General features: G+C 41.8%; 1 protein-coding gene across 5 annotated transcripts in view; it reads right to left on the bottom strand.

Moving 5' to 3' along the window:
* LRRC8D (leucine rich repeat containing 8 VRAC subunit D) overlaps positions 1-25,912 on the bottom strand; it is a 120,233-nt gene that overhangs the window by 77,821 nt on the left and 16,500 nt on the right. For 4 of the 5 annotated variants that reach the window (XM_059375346.1, XM_059375349.1, XM_059375347.1 and 1 more), the window contains exon 2: positions 20,076-20,226. The gene's annotated coding sequence lies outside the window, so the exon portion shown is untranslated. Of the gene's footprint in view, positions 1-20,075; positions 20,227-20,539; positions 20,613-25,912 lie in introns of those variants that run through there. The other variant, XM_059375350.1, reaches the window with a different exon arrangement.

Raw genomic sequence — 25,912 nt, 5'->3', positions numbered from 1 at the left:
TTCTGCAGAAGCCTCTAAGACTTTAATGAGAAGAGAGCACTGAAGGTAGCTTCAATAGTCCTGACCAGACCTGATTGGGTTTGTGTACTGGTGGACACAATGGAGTTGGGGATTGAAGCAGTGCACTGGAGCTTCAAGGGATATCACATAAACTTTAAGAATTCACGTTTAAGATAGAATTGAGACTACTTGGGCAACTCATTGCAGGAGGAGGTTAAATGAAAAGGCTATCCCAAGATATATGGCTGAATGGAAACTAGTGGACAGTGGTGTCTTTCCCAAGATGGAGGAAGAACTGCAAATCCTTAGGATTTGACGACCACCTGCAATCAAAGACTGCTTTGTACAAGCTGTTTGAAAAAAGTATTTTGTTTTTCTTGCAATTTCGTACCTCTAAATCTATTATGAATAGTTTTTCTTTTTTTAAACAAAAATACTACTGACTTGCATAATCACTCACACCCAGGGGCGGCAATATTCAAAACAACTCTGTGTTCTTTTTGGAAAGTCTTGGTTCAAAGACCAAAATCAGAGAACAGACAAATCTTTTGATCCTTACTACTGACACAGTGCTTCAATGCAAACCCAAGCACTACTTAGGACCTCTCTTTGATGGGACAAAGGGCAACAGCTCAACACAGCCACTCAGGTTTAAGAGGCTCACTCTACACTTTATGTGATAGAAAGAAGGATTTAAATATCAAAAGAACTGGGAACTCAAGTTCAAATGACCAATGCACCTGGCAGAATTTAACCCAGCATTAAACCTCTCCATGCAAAATTCACCATTTTCTAGAGACAAACAGCTCTGGGAAAATTTTCCCATGACCCACCTCCTCAGGAGCATTTTTAATATTTCAAAAATGCCTAAAAACCAGAACAAAGCAATTTTGAAATCTCAAAGGGTCAGAGCAACTGGAATTAGTTTAAGAATGCATTATACATGAAAGACACCAAGGCTCTATAAACAGGGCATCTTCTTCACACCAAAGCACAAGAAAACAAAGGAAGAACTAAACTAACACAGACCGCAGAAAATATCACATGAAAGGAAACCATGTCTGACCTAGCCTGCAACAGAAAAATCTCAAATAAACACGCTTGGTTTTTGTGGGCTTCCTAAAAACAATGCACAAGGAAAGGAGAATCACAACCAGTTTGAACATCTTGAAAGTGAGAGACAGTAGAATTTCAGTAATATTCCAAGTTATCAGGATTACTAAGGAGACAAACAGAAGCAGAGGATCCAGGGCCCCCCACCCTGTCTGGTTGAGCACAGCTTAGCCCATTACCCCCTCACTGCACTGCATGACCTAGCTTCTGGGTCCATCTCCATGTCTTCCTCCAGGGGCCAGAGCTGGGAAGACTACAGGTGACCCTTGAACAACACGGAGTTTGTTCCTCCTTTGACCTTCGCGGAGTCTACCTTTACCCACACGGTTTTCTATAAATGCAGTACAGTACTATAAATGCACTTTCTCTTCCTTATGGTATTAATAACATTTTCCTTTCTCTAGCTTATTCTAAGAACCCAGTACATAATACAAACACAGAGAATATGTATTAATCGACTTTAGGTTATTGGTAAGGCTTCCGGTCAAGAGTAGGTTATTATAATGAAGTTATGGGGGAGTCCACAGTGCCCTTAACCTCCATGTTATTTAAAGGTCAACAGTATTTACAATGGGTGATTATTTATTTATTAATTATTGTACTATGCTTTTTAAAAAAAGTATGATCCACACCCAGTATGAATCCCAACACGCGGCTTGAACTTAAAATCCTGAGATTAAGACCTAAGCTGAAATCAAGAGCCAGAGGTTTCACCAACTTAGCCACCCAGGGTGATCGCCCCCATGGGAGATCATTTATTTTACTTAATCAACACTTGTGCTGCACTTAATATGTGCCTGACATTGTCCTAAATGCTTCACAAATAAGAGCCCCTACTTAATCTTCCTAACAACTGTATGAGAGAGGCACCGTGAATATTTCTGTTTTATATGCAGAGAACTGAGTCACGTAAAGGCAATAAAGTTTTCCAAGAGTCAAAATGCTAGTGAGTGATACTGCTGAGATTTGAACCCACTCTTAATCATCTGACTGGGTGGTCCAGTCAGTGAAGTGCCTGCCTTCAGCTCAGGCCATTGTCCCAAGGTCCTGGGGTCGTGTCCCCAGTTGGGCTCCCTGCTCTTTGGCGAGCCAGTTTTCCCCTTTCCCTCTGCTTGATACTCCCCCTACTTATGCTCCCTCTCTCTCTCTGACAAATATCAATCAATCAATCAATCATCTGACCGTGGAGCTACAAAGATTATTTTAATTTTCTCCTATATTTTTATATTTTCTTTTTAAGATTTTATTTATTTATTTATTTGACAGAGAGAAATCACAAGTAGTTGGAGAGGCAGGCAGAGAGAGAGAGGGAAGCAGGCTCCCTGCTGAGCAGAGAGCCCAATGGGGGACTCGATCCCAGGACCCTGAGATCATGACCTGAGCCAAAGGAAGCGGCTTAACCCACTGAGCCACCCAGGCGCCCCTATATTTTCTTTAAATGAGAATTTATTACTTTTACAATAAGGAAAAGCTAAAAGATCATTTCTACTTTGAAACAGAAAACCAAAAAAAAAAAGAAATAAAAACAAGACCTCACATACCTCTTCTATGAAATCACAGGAACAAACACCTCATCTGCTGGAAGCCAAGGGGCTAGGCCAGATGATCTTTGGATTCCTTGCCAGAGATTTTCAATTCTGTACCCTGTTCCCCCATCACACAAGCAGCAAGGGAAGCAGAAAATGTAGAGAAGAGCAACAATGAAGAATGTGTTGTCTGGAAAGCTGACCTGGGCTCTAGCTCTGATTTATAAGCTGTAAAAACCTAGAACAAGCAGCTGAACCCTTGTAAGCCCCAGTTTTCTGATCTGCCAAATGGCCACAGCTACACTTGTCTCCTAGAATTCACTCAAATCAAACAGGAAAACACCTAGTAGAGAATAAGAGGCTAAAACACTATTAAGCATAGGAGAACAAAACTGTCCAGATATGAATCTATTTAGATGATTCCTGGGCCACAGCAATCGAACCCCCCAGTATCTCATTAAAAAAACAAATAAACATGGACAAAAGAAAGAAGCTGAGTAAGAACACAGAAAGGTTCTCCACCATGCCTCAGTTAGCAATTAGCCGCAGTGCTAACGGCCTGGAGAGCATCTCTGAGCCACAGGAGAATGACTCCTGGGTCTAAAGGCCAGCATCATGGTGCTGCACTGCAGCCTAAGAAAATACCTACAATGTTAGGAGCCATGTCTCCCGGGTTTGCCTTTTCTTAATGGGAAGAGCTATGTTTCAAGAACAAGTTACTTCACCTGATTCTCCATTTCATTATTTATTTATACAAGAAAATCATTGACTTGAATGGTCCCAAAGATTTCCTTCCGCAGCTCTAACAATCTGTATTTCTCTAATGGTATAAACCTGATCTCTTTTAATCATGAAGTCTGGACTGATGAGATTCTGTAGCATTTCTACTAAGTGATACCACTCTGTCAGGCAAGTAGGTCTTCAAATAGCTTGTAATGAATAAATTTTTTATGTTGCCCATGTAGTATCTACAGAAGAATCCCCAAAGTTGTGTTGTACATTCTTTCTTAAAACAGTGCTTCTGGGGATGCCTGGGTGGCTCAGTGGGTAAAAGCCTCTGCCTTCGGCTCGGGTCATGATCCCAGGGTCCTGGGATCGAGTCCCGCATCAGGCTCTCTGCTCAGCAGGGAGCTTGCTTCCTCCTCTCTCTCTCTGCCGACTTGTGATCTCTATCTGTCGAACAAATAAGTAAAATCTTTAAAAAAAATAAAAATAGTGTTTCTGCCCCTTCTAGATTCAATATTCTTCTCTCTCAAATACAACATCTGCCATCAGGAACCTGGCTCTGAAAAAAGAAACTTAAATAGATGAAAAATTAAATGTTATTGACACAGATTTCTATGTCCATAAGACTGTTCTCTATCCATATATAACTGCCCCTTAGTGCTTTCGTTACCAATAACAATGAAGCAGAAAGCATCTTAGTAAGAGCTCACAGGAAAGCTAAAGCAGTAAGGGATCTTGGCTTTATCAAGGGTTTTAGAGCTATCCCTTGTGCCAAATCCAAAGGACGCTGAAGACGGGTGGCTGTGAACTGATTTGTCCAGGTATCAGTCACGGACAGTGACGCTACCCAGGGAGCTCAGGGCACCCCTGGGCACCAGCAGTAGAACCTAAGGTGCAGGTATAGAAAGGAGGATGAAAAAAGAAGAGAAAATAATTAAAAGCTTTAAGAGGGATGCCTGGGTGGCTCAGTAGTTAAGCATATGAATTCGGCTCAGGGCGTGGTCTCGAGATCATGGGATCAAGCCCTGCATTGGGCTCCGTGTTCAGTGGGGAGTCTGCTTGTCTTTCTCCCTCTCCCTCTGCTCCTTATCCTGCTTCTGCTCTCTCTCAATTAAATAAATAAAATCTTAAAAAAAAAAAAAAAAGGCTCTGAAAGAGTGAACAGGAGGACAGAAAAGGAAAAACAGAGAAAAATGAAAAGGGGCACAGAGTGAAAAGCTACAGAATCATGTTCAGTTGGAAGGATTAACTACAGGAAGTGCTTTACATACATTAAATTCACATGATAGGCCTCACATCATTTAACCCTCATTTTGAAGAGGAGAGAACTGAGACTCAGAGAATTTAACTGAAGATTGAATAATATGTGTGCACTATGTGACCTCAGAGGGCTCACTCTGTGACTGTGTGTATGTATGTGTGTGTGTATGTTGTGCTCTCTGGACCTTGACTGGGGACAGCCTCTCCAAGGTGCCCTCAGCACTGGGACCCTGAACAGCACAGGGCAGTTCAGTACAGCTCTCCAGAGCTTCTAAAGAGATTTCTTCCTCATAGGAAGTCAAGGTCTGTCTCCTTGCAACTTCTACCTGCCTTTGTCTTAAGAGATCAACACACTTGCAGGAACAAGGTATTCCATCAAAGCCTCCATTAATAACTCAAAGGGTAGGGGGAGGAAAATCTAAGAAAATTTTCAAGGAAAATCTCTAAAGTTTTACACACACACACACACACACACACACACACACACACTTAAGACTTGTAAGAGTTAAGAGCCTTGGGATTGGTAAACTAACTACAGAGAATATTGAAACTGGGTCTGTCTTTGACTAGCTACCTCATAGAGGATGATGTCCATCTATTTCTATTAAGAAAGGAATCAGAGTTGCCTTGTTTTAGTGTAAAAGATTTAGTTTAAAATATTACTGACCTGAGATTATCATAGAGTGCAGAGATTTTTATTTCTTTCAGAAAAGCTTAAACTGTACATTTCCTTTATCCTGGAATGGTTCAGATAAAAGTCTACCTCAAGAGATTTGTAAGCTTTCTTTCCCAATACTGATGAAAGCTTACTTAAAAATAAAAAGCTCATGTAATGTGTGACCTTTAACTTAAACTACTTGGCTTTTAAGTTCCATCCATAAAGTGGGAATACTACGTGGTAAATCGTATTTTAAGCCTGTAGTAAAAACGCTGCCTTTTGGTCTTAATGCCCTCCAAAATATGTGAATTACTCATCTACAGTTAAAACTAAAAAAGGAGAGGGAAGCTATTTTAACAAATATATAAAATACATCTTATATTTGATATATGTATTTATAAAATAGATATTAATTTTGCAATTATATGAATATTATTTTAATGTTCAGTATTTTTAGAGGCTATTGTCAAAATCATCTTTTTTTGAATTTTTGAATTTTCAGTTCACTGTTTGTAACCATCTCCTGAAGGCACAAAATGGGAGTTAGCCTCTGTCAAAGCACTGCTCTAATACCTAAGATCTCATACTGGGCATTTGTGGCTGTGCTGATCACAAGCTCACACTTCTTTCAAAGAGCAAATGATTAGGAAACACATAGAGGAATCATCATGGAATAAATGGGTGATAAGGCAGACCAAAATGAGCACCTACTGATTTTTTCCTAAGAGTACTTATTAAAGCATTATGGTTTACATTTAGAAAAGCAAAGATAACCTATTATTCTATCCGTTCTTTTGGGGTAAAAGCTCAGGGTTGCAGATAATCCTCTTTCCCCATATTTAGAATAATGAGAGAATTATTTCTTTCTTCCATTCATAGTTCTTACTCTCAAACCATTTCTCACTTCAGTAATTTTCACAGCTGTACCCGAGGAGCAAAAAAGGCAGACAGAATGTTACAACGTAAATGTTGACAAGTTAAAAACTGAAGGGACCAATGGCAGCACAGGTCAAAGGCACCAAAGCCAACACGGGTAACTGGTAATGCTTCAATAAATGGGTAACATAGTAACCCCTAGGATTCTCATCATTGTTTCCCCACTACCATTTACATGTATCAAGCCTCTCATTCAAAAGTGAGTTTAAAAAAATTACCCTTACTCCCATACCTACTGAAGAGTTTACTAATATGGCTTATACTGCAAATATAAAAATTCATTTCAAGCTTATCTTAATAAGCATCAGAAATGAGAAACTTGTTTTCTGACCTCTCGGCTTCTTATAAAATAACTAACATCAGAATAATATAAAGAAAACGAATTAAATTCTACCCATTATCCCTTAAATAGCAATATTGATATTTTTGTATTCATTTCAAAATTTGTATATATCTCAACATAGCTACAAAAATCACTGTGTTGGGAATACATTTTTTATGCTTATTTCATAATTTTTCCAATTATTATTGTATATACCAAAATGTTTAATTCTATTAGCTTTAAACAGATTATGAAGACTAATTGATTTCTTACCTTAAATGAAATTTCCTAGCTCTAATAAGGTGTATTAAAATGGAGACCTACAATTTTCACCTGGAAATAGAGACGTAACTGGTTTGCTTTTTAAAGATTCTCTTCTGAACAGAAGACAAAAAAAAAAAAAAAAAAAAAAAAAGGCCAACTTCACTGGTCTTTTGCTTACTTGAATGTAGCAGGTAAGCAGCAAAAGATAATGAGCCCAATTTTACAGACTAACAAACTACGGTATTTACAAAATTTATGACTTTCTTGAAAACACCTGGCAGGTTAGTTGGTACTAAAACCATTTTTTTTTTTTTAAAGAAAACCCACATTGCATCTGTTTGCATTGATCTAAGAAACTTTTTTAAACCTTAACCTGGATTTGGTTTACATGCAAACCCAAATAAAGTCAGAGGATATAAACAATATCGCAAGAACAATGGTAATTTTCTCTAAAACCTAATATGAGGTCATTCCGACCTCATGTTACCTACAAGCTTTTCACCTACTACCCCAGATACCAGCTCCAACAGTCTCACCTTGCCCGAGATGACAGCAGGTTTCATACCAGCAAACCAAACAATTATTACAAGTTTTACAGAGAAAGCTATACTTTAAACTACTTTTCAAGTGTTCTTACTCCTCTGCTCATTATTTTTTGAAAGACAGTGAAGAGCCATAAGGACATTCCATGCAGAGGAAAACTTATACAGAAAGAGAGGGGTCTGGTTAACTCTATATTAGGTGAAAACCCTTTTTATGTCAAACCACATAGTGGATGGATCCACTGTGTAGGCAGAGAGGGATAGGACAAGAGCCGACAACCTTCCCAATGCAAGGTGAGAAGCGGCCAACCCCTCTTCCTTTTTCCTCCCAGTGCAGTGATGGGGTTGTGGGGACAGTGTGGTTAGCTCAAGCTGGAGGACAAGACAGGGTGTAAATTGTAGAACCATAGGAGATTTTCAGCTTGTTTTGCTGTGATCTGTGATCTGCCTTCTCCTTTCTCTTCAAAATGAAAAGAGCCTTGTTGTTTCTGATTATAAAAGCAATATCTGCTTGTCATTAAAAGAATCAGATAATACAGAAAACTAGAGAAATGAAAATAAAGATTATCTATAATCTTCCCACCTGGAGATGAACTACTCTTAATGTCTTAATACATATCCTTCCAAGTTTTTTTCTCTGTGTATGCACACAAACATGTTTTTGCTTTTTTATTTAAAAAAAAAATCAATTATAAACTCTAAGTAACCACTAAAAAATTTTATAAAAAGTATAACCTATATGCTTAAAAAACAGACAATGTTCACTTAAAAACTGCAGAAGGAGGGGTGCCTGGGTGGCTCAGTCAGTTGAGAGACTGACTGAATCTTGATTTCAGCTCATGTCATGAACTCAGGGTCCTGAGGTTGAGCCCTGCATCAGGCTCCACACTCAGCGGGCAGTCTGAGGCTTCTCTCCCTCCTCCTCGCTTCTGTCCCTTCCTGCCCTTGTGTGTAAGCACACACATGTGCTCTCTTTTTCCCAAAAAGCAAGAAATCTTTAAAACACACACACACACACACACACACACACACACACACACACGGAAGAAAAGAAAGGGAAAAAAGAAACAGCAAGCGCAACAAATAAAAAACAGTTATAAACATGGTGGATATTAAACAGACTATATCAGTAATCACTTTAGATGTGACTCGTGTAAATACACCAATTAAAAGACAGCTTATCAGATTGGAATTAAAAAAAAAAATAGATCCAAATATACATCATGGTCTATTATGAGAGACCCACTGTAAACATAACTTAGGTTAAAAATAAAGTTAGAAAGAAACTGAGAATAAAGCTGTATGGTGTTCTGAGATCTGTTCTTCTACCTTTTCTTGAAAGGTAAGTACAGGAGGAAAAAACAACAACAACTTGTCTATTGAGAAACTCTGTATCATTCTCAATGTATATATAATTTCCCCAGTACATACAAATAATGTCCAATATTTCAAAATGTTGACTTATTTATACTATTTGAGAAATGAAGAATTGCACATTGTTTGAACTTCCAAATTAATGACAGCTGAATACTTAAGGCACATATCTCTCCCTAATCTTGCTTATATCTCACAAACAAAAATCTGACCATAACATAATCGATTTCCTTTAAGATGAGCTCTCACTCCTTGTTTCTGGAAGTAGAGAAATATTAATAATATTAATAATATAATATAATATAAATATAATAATATTAATATTATAATATTAATAATATAATAATAATAATACCTGAGAATATGTGTATGTGAGCATATTATATATAATTACTGTAGCAGATTCCTTTTCCCATGTAATTCAATGACCAATACGAGATGCTAAAACCTTCTTAGTAGCAAAGCTATGAAATAATGCACTGATCTAGCATGTTTAAGTCTAGATGCTGTATGTTTACAGAAATTCAGGTGGTCTTTCTCTAATCTTCCTGAATTGAATACCTCAGAAAAGACATTTTCATCGCTGCATGTCTAGCATGCCCATACTGATCAAATACATCTCGGAAGTAGAGTCTCTTAGACGGATTAGCCAGGGGTTAGGCTATGACAAGTTCACATGTGCCAAAGGAATGTTTCTGAATTTCACGTACATATCCTGGCTCGTGTTAAAAGTGAAAAAGAGAAGCCTTCGATTTGATTTTCTGAGGTTGGAAAAAAAAAAATGACTGCAACTTTCCCATTGTGTGGTGATGCTGGAATCTTTGATCTCTACTACTCTAAGTTCACAGTCAGGCTACTTAGTTTATTTTGAGAAAGCAAATCCTTCCTGTTGTTTCTCAGGAAATGGAAGAACACATTTATAGACTATGTTTTCACTTCACGTTTAAATAGTTTTAATTTTTTAAGCTATGTTTCACTTTGAAGAACATTTAATTATATGGAGAAATTTAGACTTTCAGAAAGAAACTAGAGCAGTGGGGTGAAGAGAATAGTATTCTCAGACTTAAGCTAAAAGGGTGAATTTAAAAAAAAAAAAAAAACTGTCTCACGAAAACTGTTACACCCTGTTTCTTCCTGTGAAGAATTTTCCAAGCATTAAGTTGTGTAATAGTTTAATGAGGAAAAAAGGAAATGCCCAAGTTTCTCTCAAATATTTAATGGCGCAGAAAAAGATTAGAGACTTAATTTTTAAGAAGAGTGTCTCCCTACCTGTTTAGGCTTGTTAAATTGTTGCAATAATCTCTGGAGCCACTCACCTGATCTGGATTCATTTTTTCATGCTAGCCACACCTCTAGGGTTTTCAGATGTCATCCCTGTTCTTAACAGGAGGCAGAGACCGTTTAAATGGCTTTGAAAAGAAAACCTTCCAGAGGAAGAACACACCCAACTGAGCCTTAAGTGTTAAAATGCTTCAAACTGTTTCCGGTTTTTCCACCAGCAAAGCAATCAAGGTGTAGGCAAGGAGATGGAAAGGAGAAAAGAAAGCCTTTTGAGGTTAAGATGCCAGAAATCATGCTTCACCTTCCTCAGCTGCTGAATTCTCTCTCGAATGCTACGATTTGGATGAGGAGGGAGAAATAAATCCAGCAAAATTAAAACGCGCTCACACAAGGGAAAGCAGCAGCCCAGACAAGGAATGCAAACAGCACCACCATCTCGATGGAATGACTTGTGATGTCTGGGGAGCTGCCACACAAACCCCAGCAAGGCCACCCTGCCAAGCCCTTGCCCAACTCCGGTCACAGCCCGGTGCTACTTCCCTTTCCCGACGGGCTACCCGGGTGCAGCCCGGCAGCGGACCCAGCGTGCTCATCTGACAGCTGGCCTGGCCTCGTGCGGTCAGCTCCCCGACAGCACTGCGGAGAGCTGCTGTCTGAGCAACTCATGAATGATAAATGACAGGGATCTAGCTACTCTCCCTCTTCTGGCCACGAAGTTTTGTCTACTAATGGACAAATCTCGAAGACATTCTGGGGCTTACAGGGGACTCAGGAGGACACTAACTGTGACTTCCTCCCTGGAAGATGAGGGCAGTGAGGCTCCCTGAGATTGGCTGACTTCCCCAAGGCCATCCCCTGCAAAGGGAGAACTCAGACAAGAACTCAAGTTCCCTAACACTCAGTCTCTTCACTCCTGTGTTCCTTTTCCTCCCTTTCCTGAACCCTTAAGCATCCTTAAGTCACCATCGAAACCTAACATCACAGGCAAGGCCTTTGTGTTTTATTTTAGAAGACCAGTTATGGTATTCATTGTACTCTATCAAGCAGAAAAAAAACCCACCATAAGCACCTAATGCCGGATGACAAAGCCCCAACCGGACTCTCAATGATCACACATCCTAACTCCATCAGTGAGCTCCTTTCTCCAAGCTTACTATTAGTAACTTTAAACTGCCTTCTCAAGGCCCCTTCTCTCCCAGCAGATTTCATCGGCTCCAACTTTACTGAGAGAACCCAAACCTTCAGGAACGAACTTTCTCAACTTCCGTCTCTACCTGCACACTCATTTTGAGGCACACGTACTTCCCTTCCTCTTCTGCTCCAAAGGAATGAATGTCCCTGTTCCCTCTCAAGACATCTCCTTTGACCATGCTTGCACTCCGGATCTTGACTAGGCCTGTTTCTTCTGGAGCCTTCCTCCATCAGTTATTCTCTCTTCTACCTTTAGTCACTCTCTCGCCACTCTTCTCAAACAAAATACAAGCTTTAGACACGACTGCACACAAAAAAAGACTCCTTCATGGACAAATGTGTACTCCCCACTGGTGCTTTCCTTCTCAATGCCTACTCTCTCCTCACCCATGACAATGCAGGCTTAGACTTGAGAACTCTTCCCATTACTAAATACTACCTGAATACCTCATTGTCAAACCCAGGCTCCCACTTTCAATTTTTGCTATATCTGACCCTCCTGTGGCCTCTGACAGACCTGAGAGCTTTTCCCTTTCTGCCACCTGGGTACTTCGGCAAGGTGCTTACCCGGGCTTTGGAGAGCTTATCTGTAAAAGCCAACAACAACGATAATTTCAGGGGTTACTGCTGAAAGGACTTCATAACAACATATAGAAACAAAACAAAAATGCTGGTGCTCGATATTCCCTTCAGTTTTATTTGTCTCTTTTCTTGATCTTCTTTCTTTCTCCTCTTCTTTTGCCGGCTTGGTCTTTGGTCATTGGGCTATCTGTGAGAGGTCTCAGCTACATGCGTTGCAATCATCATCAGTTCCAGACACTCCCCAAAACACATGTCCAGCCCTTGAGAGGCAGGGCCTCTCAAGAGCAACTTAGTGTCCCAGGGGCACCCCCCAAGTTAAATTCAAGCCGAACGCATTACTCTCTCTCCAAAACTGCTCCTCTCATATTTTCCCTTCTGACTAATGACACCTTCAGACAGCGAGTCTTCCCAGCCAGAAACATCAAGAGTCATCTTTCTTCTTCCTCCCCTCCCATTTTCCACTCAATCAGTAACCAATTCTCTCTCCTCAATGAGTCTCCAATCTACTCTCTCCTTTCCTTTCCCACCATCGTCCCCATACTCCAGTCCTCACTTTCTACCTGGGTTGTTCAATAGCCCCCGGACTTCTCCCTGCTTCGTCTTCATATACCTTAAGACTGCAATTTAATTTCTTTAAATTTATTTCATCTCTGGTGATTTCATAAAGCTGTCAGGGAAAAGCCTACACTTCTAGAAAGAGCCGGTGTGGCTGTGGACGTGGTTAGATCAAGAATCTAGACCAAGATGTCCACGTAACCCCTTCTCCCCTCTGCACCACGACCTCTCTGAGCCAGTCCCTCACACTCTGTTCCTCACACACTGAGCTCTTCCCAGCTCTGAACCTGGGCTATTTCTTCTGGTTTTTTTGTTTGTTTGTTTTTTTGTTTTTGTTATTTTTTTTTCCTCCTGCTCAGCCTAGTAAATAATCCTATCCCTCTGAGAATCAGCACCAAAATCACCTCCTTCAGGAATTCTTCCCTCACGAACAAGAAAGAACAAATCACTGCCTCCTTTGTGCCCCCACTCCCTGTTATTATTTACCACAACGTGCTGTGTAAAGCACCTCACATTCTAAGTTCCAGTTAATGATTTATGTGTCTATCTTCTGGGGTCAGGCACTGTGTCACATTCATATTGTGTCTTCGGAACTTAGTGCAATGACTGGTACACAGCAGGTAGGAGGGAGAGAGATCAGGGAACTCGGATTTAGTAGTTTAGAGCTCAGCAAATGTCTGTCGAATGGATGCAGTAGCTTTGCTGTCAATTATATTAGAATAATTGAGTAAGAGAGGCGGCTGATAAAACAGGTGGATCTGACAGCTGGTGAGGTGAGCATAAAGGAACCTGAATGAGAAATGGAAAATGTCAGCACTGATAAAGACCTCTCCTGAGTAGGTAAGTTCAATCAGGTCAGTAGCTGGGGTTGTTATAACCAAACCTAGACGAATGCCTAATAAGGCCTGTTTAAAGCACACTGCAAGAACAACTACAACAGCCCAAGGACATGGTCTTATCTGTCTAAGTAGGTTTTGGACTCCAGAACATTCTACATTATAATTTTACTGGACTTTATGCAAGCTTACTAAATTTCAGTAGTTAGACTTCAACCTTCCCCTATATCCATAAAGCACCGAAAGGACTCCAGATGAAGAAAAATAAAATATAGCCCGTCACCCTTATAATGCTAGAAGTGATGGCCAAGGGGAATATCTTTGGTCCAGCCAACCATGTCATGCAATATCTATTTTGAGACCACAATTTGCCCCCCAATTTGAAATAAATTTCAAATTTATTTACAATAATAAGCCACGTTATGTACTACATGGTTCCATGCCATTTTATCAATTAAGGAAAAAAGACACTATATTCTACATAGGCATGCATATGCCCGTTTACCAACTCAAGTGACCCAGCATTCAGGTGGACATATATTAGACTCTGCAGGAGGAAAGAGACCAAGTGAACTGAGAAAAGAGGGGTGAAAAGTAACCTTGGAAAAAACCATGCCAAAACTGGCAATGTTTTCCCAATAATAAAGAGACATCTATAATTAACAGGCTTTCAAGAGTATTGAACCATGTATTACAGCATCACACCTCATAAAACATTCATTCAAAAGCCATACTAGGAACGTACATCTGAGCTCTATAAGCACATGCAAAGCACTGAAGAAAGAGAAGCCTTTGAAGTGAGAGATTCCCTGCCCTACATAAGTGACCAAGCGAGTAAGGGAGCCATATTGCTAACAGTGAATGAATAAATAAAACTGAGAAGGAAATGTAACATAAGGGATGTTGAAAGTAAAATACATTATTAAATAAATACAGAATATTCCCAGTGAAATAAATACATTTCTAGAATATGTATGCAGTGTTAGGGGTGCCTGGAGGCTCAGTTGGTTAACTGACTGCCTTTGGCTCAGGTCATGGTTCTGGAGTCCCATATCAGGATCCCTGCTTGGCAGGAAGCCTGCTTCTCCCTCTGGCGTCTCTCCTCTCATGCGCGCTCTCTCTCTCTCTCTCTCTCTCAAATAAATAAAATCTTAAAAAAAGAAAAGAAAATGTACACAGGGTTAAAGAGTTAACAGACATGCAGAGAACAGCAAGAAATCTACCTAAAATTATCTATTTTAGAACTTTTAAATTTATATCAATCTTGGTAATAAGATCAAGTTAATAAAGTGAGGAAAGACTAAACTGTAAGCCTAGAATAGAGAAGGACTCCTGCACAGACCACAATAATATTAAAAACTGGGGGGTTCACCTACATTAAAATCAAGGATTTTTGTTTTTGTTAATGCAAGTCAACATAGACAGTCATCAGGCAAGTGACACACGGGGAGAAAGTATTCGCAATACCCAAAAGGATTCATTTCTAGAATATACAGGAACTCCACAAGAATGCTTTCAAGGAACTTCTTCCCAGAAAAGGGCAAGAGACCCGATTCACAGTAAAGGGAAATTAAATTAAGTGAATGAAGGATGCCCAACCTCACCTGTCATCATAAAAAGGTAAAATTATACTATGAAGTACAAATAACATCCATCAGACTGACCCAAATCAGGAAATTTCTTAAGAAAGAAGAAATGATCATGCAGTACTGGTGGGGATAAAAACCCGACAACAACCCGCAGTGTTGTTTTTCCTAGTAAAATCAGTCCGTTTCTAGCCTAAGATCCAGCAATGTTGCTGGTGGACAATACTGCCTCAAGAAACTGTCACTCACCAATTCAACAGATCTAGGCTCCTTAGGGGAAAAAATGAATACATACTGCATGAAAGCCAAAAATATTTATGAAACTTTTTTTATAAAACTTATGAAAATGCTGACTCTTCCAAGTCCCTATTTCCTAACATATTCTCTGTGGTTGTAATTAACTCTTGCTGAAAAGAAGAGGCGAAAGGTAGGAGTAAACAAAGTGTGATCATTTATTTTCGCTGGTGAGGTTAAGGACCGACAAAGAAGCAGACGTAAAGGTGGGACTGTTTCAGCATGGGGACTCAGAAACCCAAATCCCAGTCCGGGCTTTCCCTTATTGACATGAATTGGATAAGCTGCCATCTCTGCCTGCCTCAGTTTCTTCACCTACAAAACAGGGGTATTACCCACTGTGCACAAAGCCAGGAGGATTCGAGACAATCCACGTAAAAGTGTCTGACACACATGAGGTGTTCAATAAATCAGAACTGTTTTTTTTTCTTGTTGTTTTTTTTTAAACCAGAAAAAAGAATATCCTGCACTAACCCTAAGAGGTTCTGGCACTCAGCCTAACCTATCCTAAACAGAATACCAAAGCTACCGCAACAGGTGTGGAAACCAAAGAGACTGATTCAATGGAAACTCATAGGTCTGTTTTTTCCCCACTACAGATTAGGGATAAATAGTATCTCTTTCCACATACTTCTCAAAATCTATAAAGGTTAAGGTTGGGAGGAGGCTTCTTCTAGCTTCTGGGAAGTGAATATAAGGCTGCTGCTGGCGGTACTTAAGACTGCAGAGATTGTACAAGGGGGTCATTGTCCTGACTCAACAAAGGTAAGGAAGGGGTATTCACAGAAGTAATGTAGGGAAAATGCTCTTAGGAGAATTCCAGTTATCCCTGACTTAGTAATCCTAAGACTTCAAAGCCGACCATGGGAAACCACCTCAAAACAAAATCAGATCCAAAGTTAGGACTTTACACATCCTCTATTCAATGGACACCAAAGAGGAAAATTTCCACCTAGGAGTCTGGCGGCTAACGTACTGTACATTTCAATTACCACCTCAGCATTTCCCCCCTGGAGCAGTGGTTTTACTTTGGCCCTGATTTCCCACCCTATGGACTTCAAGGTGCTGTCAGTGGTCAGTACACCAAACCAATCCCACTTACATATGTACTACTTCTTTATAAAAACAGGAAGATGCTGTGGTCATTATTTACAATATACATAGTCAGTTGAGTGATATTAACTAGTATCTGTGTCAATAAATATTAGCAATCATCAGAAATAAGAAAACTCTAAGGAAGTCAAGATCTTTGAAATCTTTAAGTATCAATAAAAGCTTCTGGACTTTTTTAAGGGTTGCAAACCACTATTTTAAAGGTTACAAATGCCAATAGAAGACAATTTTCATTTTATAATAGACATGAAAAACATGAGAGGGTTTTGAAAAAATGAAAATCCTAACACATTTATCTCCACCCCCAGTCCTCTCTTGGTCATAAACTTTTCCTTGGCATTTAAGATCAAAGCTTGTTATGCTTTCTTTCCTAGTCACAAGCCACTGCAACTGTCCCAAACAGAAATGGCAGGGTACTGTGTACTAAGAAAATATAAGCATTTCATTCCTCACTTATAAAAGAAAAACCATTCACTTTATCTCTTTCCTACCCCACTTCTCCCCTTCTCCTGACACTCTGACACAATTCTAAGGAGGAGAAGTTATAGATCTCTATAGATATTCCAATTGTTGAAGAGAAAATAAATCTTTTATGCAGTATTTCCCAGTGAAAATGTACTCCCCATTTTAAATTATAGTCTTCTCAGTGCAACATAAAATATTAAGTAAGGAGAGCCTTAACTTTAAGCATTCCAAAGATAACAAAAATTAACTTCTTTCCGTCTGAGCAGGACTACAAAAACACTTAATATATAAAGTATACATGGGTCTGCCTATGTCTTTCCACAACGTGACATTTCCTTCCTTCCTTCTTTCCTTCCTTCCTTCCCTCCCTTCCTTTTTAACAAAAGTCTATGCCCCACAAGAGGCTGTAACTCACAACCCCAATATCATGTTGTACCCACGAAGCCAGTCAGGTGCCCTTGTAATATGACCTTGTTGGTGGGTATCCTGAACTGGGGAGTGGAAGGGTTGGAGGGCTATGGTGGTGGTATGGTATGAAGGGTAGTGGGCTACAGAGAGAGCCACACACATCATTTTTTAATTTATTATTTCCTTTCTGAGACATAAAGTGTTCTAGTGGTAAACCAGAAGAACTGCTTTTTTATTCTAAAAAGATATAATATGCTAATCTGACCCTTCAGATAGATACTGGCCACTAAGACCTGACCTATGATATCTGTAAAATAAAATATGCCATTAGAATGTTGGCAGCAGAGCCTGCCTCTCTGCCTGCTTGTCATCTCTCTCTGTCAAATAAATAAATAAAATCTTTAAAAAAAAAAAAAAGAATGTTGGCAGCAGAAAACAAATCACATTGATGCAGACACAGCTAAATCCAGTCACTAATTAGAGAGTGTAAATTTCAGATGAGGGGAAAAAAACACCCCAAGAAACCCCTGACCTCTGGGTGGAGAGTGAGAAAAGATCTGAAGATGTAGCTAAGGCTAGTCTCCAGTCAGTGTTTACCAGCTCTCTTGGAATGGCGAAAGACCCCTGAATCAGCATTGCCATCTCTTCCTGAGGTGGCAACTTTCCAGATTACAGACAGGCCAGGACTATAAATCAAAAGACTTAGTGAAATCCTAGCATCTTCATTTACTAATATGACCACTGACAAGTCACATTTTTATCAGCCTCAGTTTCCACTCTCCATAAAATGGAGTAAATGAGTCCTGTTTCACCATACTATTAAAGGGAGTAACAAATTATAAACTAGTTCTAGAAAATGTGCTCTGTAAACAGAAAATGAGGATCTTAAGATCCGCTATCATTATTCCTGGGTTGTTATTAAATTATTATTAAATTCTGCTAGGGTAGGAGTAAATCCTGTTTCTAAATAGGGTTCAAGTTTAGAGAATCACAAAGGCTGTTCTATTTTATCTTGAGGCAGAGTGACTGATGCTGAACAAAGTCCCCAAACAAATTAATGAACCAGAGGGCCAGGAGTATACTTGGGTATAAAAGTGCTATGGTTGTACAGGTCATTCAAGAGTCTCTCTCCCTGACTTCTTTTCACTTTTAATCTTGTCATGTATTTGGCAAGAGAAGAGACATAAACACAGACATATCACACGGAAATTCAAATTTAAGAAGTCCACGTCCAACTATCTAGAGAAAAGATGAAATTAATTGCTCAGTTCTTATAATGTACTTGGCTGTTTACTGCTAACACAATTATGCCAATTATTGATATTATCACAATGGTTAGAGCAGCTGCATTTTAAAAGAGATTAAAGTTCTGAAGGACTACTGGAATAATGGGATCACAGAATTCACATCACTGCTGAGAGGGGGAGAATAAAGGGAGCGAGAGGGCAGCACCAATTCACTAAGCTACCTGACTGCAAAAGATTTTCCTTTCAAAGCAAAATTAATTACACAGGATATCTATTTTATTACCAAAAGTACAAATTAGAATGGCACAGCCAGCCTATGACATCATGAATTTAAATCTACAACTAACCCTGCTTCCTGAGGAGACCCAGGCGCCCCGTAAGGTGAAGGAGCTACGGGCACGTGGTAGTGGGGTTGTGCATATTCCCTCCAGGCTGCAGAAAAAGATCCTTCCTGGCAGAATCTCACTTTCCTCCCCTTGGTCAGTTGTTCACATCCCTTCCTCCGAAACTGAAGAGTAAGAGGATGCTACTGGCGTTCCCGTTGTTCAAACATTGCATTTGGGGCCAAATGTCTTCTCAACCATCCAACCTCCCTTAGTGACCGTCCACCAGGCTGAAGTTTCACGGGGTGGATAAATATAGGTGGAGAAACAAGGCCAGGCTTTCACTGGGGGAAAAGTCAATCTGACTTAGACTGCAGAGAGAGAAGCTGGCAAGGAAATGAAGAAGCACAAAGTCTGTGCGTAACACAGACCTCTCTTCTCTCGCGGTTTGCTCTCCACCTATGAACGTCGGAGAAGGAGCAAGATACGAACAGATGTGAAACTATCTTCTCCTTGGTGAATTCGAGAAAAATCATTCTCAAGTTTACTCGGATGGAAAATGGAATATAACCAATAAAGATGTCTGGCTCATACCTTTAAGAGGACCTTCTGTCTGAGCAAGGGAGCCAGGCTAAGAAACCACAACTGCAGTTAACAAGCCAGACACCAGACTAAACACCTTGAAACTAGCTGTCCCTCATTCTCCTCGCTACTTTCCAGTGCCCGCCGGCATCACTAATGCCCTCAGTTCCTGAAAGCAGGGCTCCCCACTCTCCACCACTCCAAACCAACCAACCAACCAACCAACCAACAAAAAACCCCCAAATAAAAACAAACAAACAAAAAAACAAAAAAAGTGGTGCTGGGCTGAAGAGGTGGGATTGGGCCGAAGAAGTGGGATTTCGGAGCCTGGGCACCAAGACTCTCCCTCCATGTTCCACCTCACACTTCGCGGGCCGCTCACCCTCTCTCCCCGCCTAGGTCCCCACTTCTCACACACACTGCTCTTCCTAACACCCAAGCCTCCCACGGCCTTCCCGTGGAGAACCCCAGGTCAGCGAGGAAGCAACAAAGCGCCCAGCTTCGGGCAGCCGCAGGAGGAGGAGGAGGAGGAGGCGGAGCGGAGGCGGCGGAGAGGGCGGAGAGGGCAGCTGGGGACTCCGGGAAGCCTCCTGGGCACCGGCAGCCCCGGCTGGAACGCGCCCGCCTCAGCTGAGATGAGTGAGCTCGGGCAGGTCCCGCTCGCAGCTGCCCGAAGCCGGCCGGCCCTCCCGAGGGGTCCCACACCCCCGAGCGGTACGGCCACCGGCCGCAGAGACCCCTGGGGGCGAAGGCGGGGAGGGGGGCGATCAGGCACACGCGCCAAGTGCGGCTGCGGCGCGGAGCTGGAGAACTGGCTCGGCGGCACCCAGGGGCGGCGGCCAGTGACAGCCCAGCGCCCGGCCCGCGGGCTCCTGACCTGACCGCACGCACCTGGACCAGGCGGCCACCCTGCTCCCTCAGGGCGCTCTCCGGGGACTCGGCTTCGGCGGGGGGGCGCTCCGCAGGCTGGAACCGGCGGCGACGGAGACTTCACTCCTCCATCCTGGGACCCGGCGGCACGTTACAGACAGCCGTGCACTTCCTGTTTGAAAACACAGGGGAGAGAAAGAGCGAGAGATCCGAGTGTTGGCGGAGTGGAGGGAGGGGCGCAGACCGGCGGGAAGGAGCACCGAGGGGGCTGCGGGTTGCATAACTACCGCCGCCCCCGCCCGCCTCGCCATGGTCGTTCCGGGCGCTGTCCCCCGCCCCGGCCGGGCGATCCGCCGCACCGGCTCCCCGGCGAGGTGGCTCCCTGCGCGGGCCGGGCCTCCCCCTGCCGGAGGCCTCGCAGCCAGCACGCTCGCAAGCCCTTCCGTTTCCAACCCCTGGCCCGGTTCTCCCCTCCCCACATGTACCCAGTCAATGGACTGCACGCTTCCTCCGAAGCGCAGAGCGCAGCGCCGCGTGTAGTGCGCCTCCGTTTTCCTCCTTTCCTCTCTTCCCCGCCCCCGCCCCTGGAACAAAATCGCCTTGGGGAAGGTGTAAAGACAGGACCGAGCCTTTCCAGGGGAGTGGAGGCTGGATTTATGCAAAAATTTTAAGTGAATAGCCACGTCCCAGTACATCCACTCCAACTCAGCAACTCAAAGAGCCTCAGGATGGGAAATTACTTGTCTTGCGCCTGGCTGACTCAAAAGAAAGCGTGCTCACAGCTGCCACAAACTGGGCGGTGTGTGTGGGGGGGGGGGGTTCCAGGACAACCTCATCTTCACAGTCCTCTAACATTCCATACAGCGATTCCACACAGCAGATAATGGTATAGTGTATTCTTTCAGAAAACAAGGAAGTATTTCTTGGGCTTATGAAATCACAGAGCAGTTCCAAATTTCTGAGTTTGGGTTCACTGCGTTACCCTCTGACTTAGGTGAACTTCAGGATAGTGTTTTAAAAAACAGTAAACAGAGGGTTTAAGAATCTGCTATATGCAGAGGGTGCCAGCTCTGGGAGTCCGTTCCTATGCTCAGTGCTGGGTTTCTGGGCTTCCAAGTGTGGATGGCTTCATCGGTACCCTGCCTGCCCTTGCACTCCTATCTCTAGGATCACAAGGCATTTACAGGACTGCCTTGGTGCTCGCTTTGGCAGCACATATACAGGACTGCCTTGGATAAATAGCTCCTTTTATCATCCAGCTGTTGGCTTAAATAAAAGTTATTCATGTTTCAAAACTCCTAAGGATAATTATTCTACCTAAAAAGCCAAATTTTGACTAAAGTAGAAATTGATGGATGACAAGCTCCTATTCAGTGCTACACAGCATCTCATTCTCATCTGCTCTTAGTTTTAACATTTCCCAACAGATCTACAAATGTCCTATTCTCATATTCCCAACTGAGGAAACAGGGTCAGAGAAGTTAAGTAACTGTCCTGATGTCTCGGCTAGAAAGTGGTCAAATGAAGAGCTGAATAACAGGTCTTTCCTAAGTATAAAATCTGGGCCATTTCCTCTACACTCTGCTAATTCTCAAAACAATAGTGAATCCTAGGAGAAAAATCCAGCCCAGCGACCATCTGTGATCCATTTCTTCATCTCCGAATGATCCTGCAACTTACAAGCTGTAACCCCATTGAACTAGCCAGGATCCTTACCCACCTCAGTAATATGTACCTTGATTACCCAAGCAGAGGACACTGTGCTCTTTCTTACTATCTACTACTGGCTCTTTCAGCCTTTTCGGAATTACTCAGTGGCAAAAGTTCAAAAGGTTCTAGGATAGCTTCTCTTATGCCAAGGTACAAAGTCTGAGCAAGTTCAGAACCTAATCGGCTGACTAATATTTGTTCCCTGAATTCTTTTTCTCTAACTGGGATTTTTTTAAGAGGGCCAACAAAACAACACAACACACACATGGCCCCAACTTTTAGTGAAACTGCTGAAATTCTCATCTATTTTCTTCTGCTTCAGCACTCAGCTCACACTCACCTGTCCGTAGCATGCTATCAGCCTCCTGACAAGTCAAGAAACAAAGCACATATAAAAAGGTGATTAAAGGGACGCCTGGGTGGCTCAGTTGGTTAAGCGGCTGCCTTCGGCTCGGGTCATGATCCCAGCGTCCTGGGATCGAGTCCCACATCGGGCTCCTTGCTTGGCAGGGAGCCTGCTTCTTCTTCTCCCTCTGCCTCTGCCTGCCACTCTGTCTGCCTGTGCTTGCTCTCGCTTCTCTCTCTATGGCAAATAAATAAATAAAATCTTTAAAAAAAAAAAAAAAAGGTGATTAAGAACCTTGGCAATGCTGAGACCTTAGACCCTTGTGGAGACTGAGGGAGGAAGTGAATGCTCTTATCCTGTTTCCAAATGACCTGCAGATCATTTGCCCTTGCCCACCCCTTCACTAAGGAGCACATTCTGGAGTTGTAGACTGTAGAGACCAACAGCTCCACGTGTAGCTTGGGGGTGGGGGGAAGGAGCAAAGATTCAGTCCCAACCATCAGGCATGCCCAGTCTAATGACGGTTTAGTCCTGAGGGGTCTCAGCATCCTTTTAGGGTCCAGCTCTTCCTTGGCTGCCCCCTTTTACCTTCTCACAGTTCCTTGCTTTTCTGGACTTGTCAACTCTCTACCTCTTTTCAGACTTAAAACTTTTTCCCAAAGCACAGCCATTTTTTCCCCCCACAAAGTACATGGTGGGAGGGAAGCATGTAGCTCAAAACTTCCCTTACTTCTCTCTCATCTAAAAAAGGCTTGTCAATAATTACCATGTTTTTGAGGATACAATTCTATTTTAAAATACACTTTGGTATCCCTGCCTTCATTTTTGTTACTCATTATGTCTCCAAGAGCCTAGAAGGAAAACCTCTGAAGGAAAAGGAAATTCTTAAGAAAAGCCAAAGGAAACATGCTGAAATTAACCTGCATGGATCCCAAAGTGTACAGTTTGGATAATACATACAACACTCCTGCAACCGCATCAGTCCCAGACCTGGTTCCTAACAGCCACAAGGTCTAAGTATCATATCATATTTTTACATTATTAAGCTATTCTCCTGCACCTTCTGTGTTTCATAGAGAAGTGTTTCTACCTTACATCTGTTGAGAAAAAAAAAAAAAAAAGAAAGAAAGAAAATTTTTAAAAATTAAAAAAAAATTAAATTACCACCTCATAAGAAGAGAAAAAAATACACTCTCCAGTAGGTACAAACCATGCCACAAGAAATAAAATTGATTTTGGAAGAGTATTAGAAGTTCATTTTGAAAATCTTCTCTCCCTAAGTACGACAGTCCATGGATGATGATGGCAACATCATGAAAGCTATTTTGGAGGATCCAAATTAAGTGACAAGAGATAAATTCTGTGAGGACTAACAGGTGTGCAGGAGGAAATGACAAACTCTTATCTTAAATGATGTTGCTTATCTTTCTTCATCTCAAAAAGAAAAAGACCTTACCTTGGTGGTTAAAAATGTTTGCCACAGATTTCATTGTATGAGGATTCTTGGTCATAATTACAGCTGGATTTTGCAAACAAGGAAAAGGAAACTGACAAGCTGTCTGGTTAGCTAAGAGAGTGCCTCTCTGTACTAGCAACTTCCACACCAGTGTCCCTGTATGTCTGCACTTCCAGGGTGGCAATGCTACAGGCTTTTCTGTGAATGAGGTCTCTGGCACCCACACTCACCTCCCAGCCTCTGCGAAACCTGGGTCATGGCATTCAAGGAAGATGTCCTGAGAGCCAACTGGCTGGCTTGATTGGCATTTACCCACAGAGGGTTATTAGCCATTTTCAAGGAGCCAGAGTGTCATTTCCCATGACAAAAATGCAGTAGAGGGGAACTTGCCCTGCAAATGGGACGAGACTGGGTGGCTCAGTGGGTTAAAGCCTCTGCCTTCAGCTCAGGTCATGGTCTCAGGGTCCTGGGAGTGAGCCCCACACTGCTTCTCTCTCTGCCTGCCTCTTTGCCTACTTTTGATCTGTCAAATAAATATATAAAATCTTTAAAAACAAACAAACAAAAAACTTGCCCTGCAAGACAGTTTAGGGTCCCTTCTAGGAACAGAGTTTCCGAAAGCACTGCTTAGAGCACCCCACAGCATGACTTAGAAGACCCCCTACAAAGCTGAAAGATAGGGCCGGGGTGATTACAGGCCTGGGCTGGTACACCTTGCAACTCAATGCTTCGGTTTCCCCAGCTTCCAATCACATATACAGATTCACCTACGCTGTGCAGAATTAGTAACTTTACATGAGACCCTCACGTGCCCTGCCTTCCACCCCTGAATTTTCAGAACTGCTTTTTCAGGGAAGAATCATTATCACTGTGTGAGAAGAACCAGTGGAGTTCACAGATGTTAAGTCGTTTTCTCAAAGCAGCAGCAGGTAACGGAGCTAAAACTCACCCTGGGTCTGTTCTTCCTCCTTTTAATTGAAGAGTGGGTCCATTTTGGCTGTGGATTTATTACTCTGTGCTTACACAACTTTTACTCAGAAGAATCTTACTTTTCAAACACAACTTGTAGTGTTCCCTCAGCTGCATCACGTTACTTTATCACTTTGCCAAATGTCTGTAAAGTGTAAATTACAAACATGTATTTTGCAACAGGCCAACTGATTTTAAACCCCAGCAATGGAACACCATACAAATTAGGTTAAATACGCTCTGGGCTTGCAGCTGAGTATTATTTCATAAAATAATAAATAAGATCCACTAGTCAAACTGTGACAATGAAATCTCATTATATTTTTTCCAAGTTTCCCTTCTCATACTTCAGTTAGTATGCAAATATGTAAGTAAAGTGGGCCACGGTGGCTGATGGGCAGCAATTTTAAAGAGCATAAATATGAAAGGATAGCAAAAAACCACAAAAGTTTGACTAAATGCAAATACCTGTTCACAAGTTAAGAGTATTCAAAATGTTCCTGGCACACACTTAACAATGGACAGCCTTGGGTTATTTATCGACTGTTGATCATGATGAGCACTGAGTAGACTAAATACTGTCCTGTAAGACATTTTTCTTTGGAAAGCATGTTTTGTCTATTTATCTTCTGTAGTGAGTATTTCTGCTTCCTTATTAAAAAAAGTACTTAGGGGCACCTGGCTGGCTCAGTCAGGAGAGCATGTCACTCTTTCTTTCTTTCTTTTTTTAAGATTTTATTTATTCATTTGACAGAGATCACAAGTAGGCAGAGAGTGGCAGGCAGAGAGAGAGGAGGAAGCAGGCTCCCCACTGAGCAGACGAGCAGAGAGCCAGAGAGCCAGACGCAGGGCTCAGGGCTCGATCCCAGGACCCTGGGATCATGACCCGAGCTCAAGGCAAAGGCTTTAACCTACTGAGCCACCCAGGCACCCAGAGCAAGTCACTCTTGATCTTGGGGTTGCAATCTGAACTCGACGCTGGATATAGAAATTACTTAAAAATAAAATCTTTCAAAAAATTTAATTCTTGGGGCGCCGGGGTGGCTCAGTGGGTTAAAGCCTCTGCCTTTGGCTTAGGTTATGATCCCAGGGTCTGGGGATTGAGCCCCGCATCGGGCTCTCTGCTCTGTGGGGAGCCTGCTTCCTCCTCTCTCTCTGCCTGCTTCTCTGCCTACTTGTAATCTCTGTCAAATAAATAAATAAAATATTTTTTAATTAATTCTCTTTAGGCACCCATTTAAAAAATAATATATTGAAAACCCAACAACTTAAAAGAATTGGCCCCAACAAGTCAAATAAATATAATGTTCACTACCAAGAAAATAATGTTTTTAAAAAGAATTTTAAAAATATATAAACATCTGTACACATCTGATG

Source organism: Mustela nigripes, chromosome 14, assembly GCF_022355385.1.
Source record: "Mustela nigripes isolate SB6536 chromosome 14, MUSNIG.SB6536, whole genome shotgun sequence".
Classification (NCBI taxonomy): domain Eukaryota; kingdom Metazoa; phylum Chordata; class Mammalia; order Carnivora; family Mustelidae; genus Mustela; species Mustela nigripes.
Note: the sequence above shows the minus strand (reverse complement) of the source record. Positions and strands in the feature narration are given on the sequence as shown.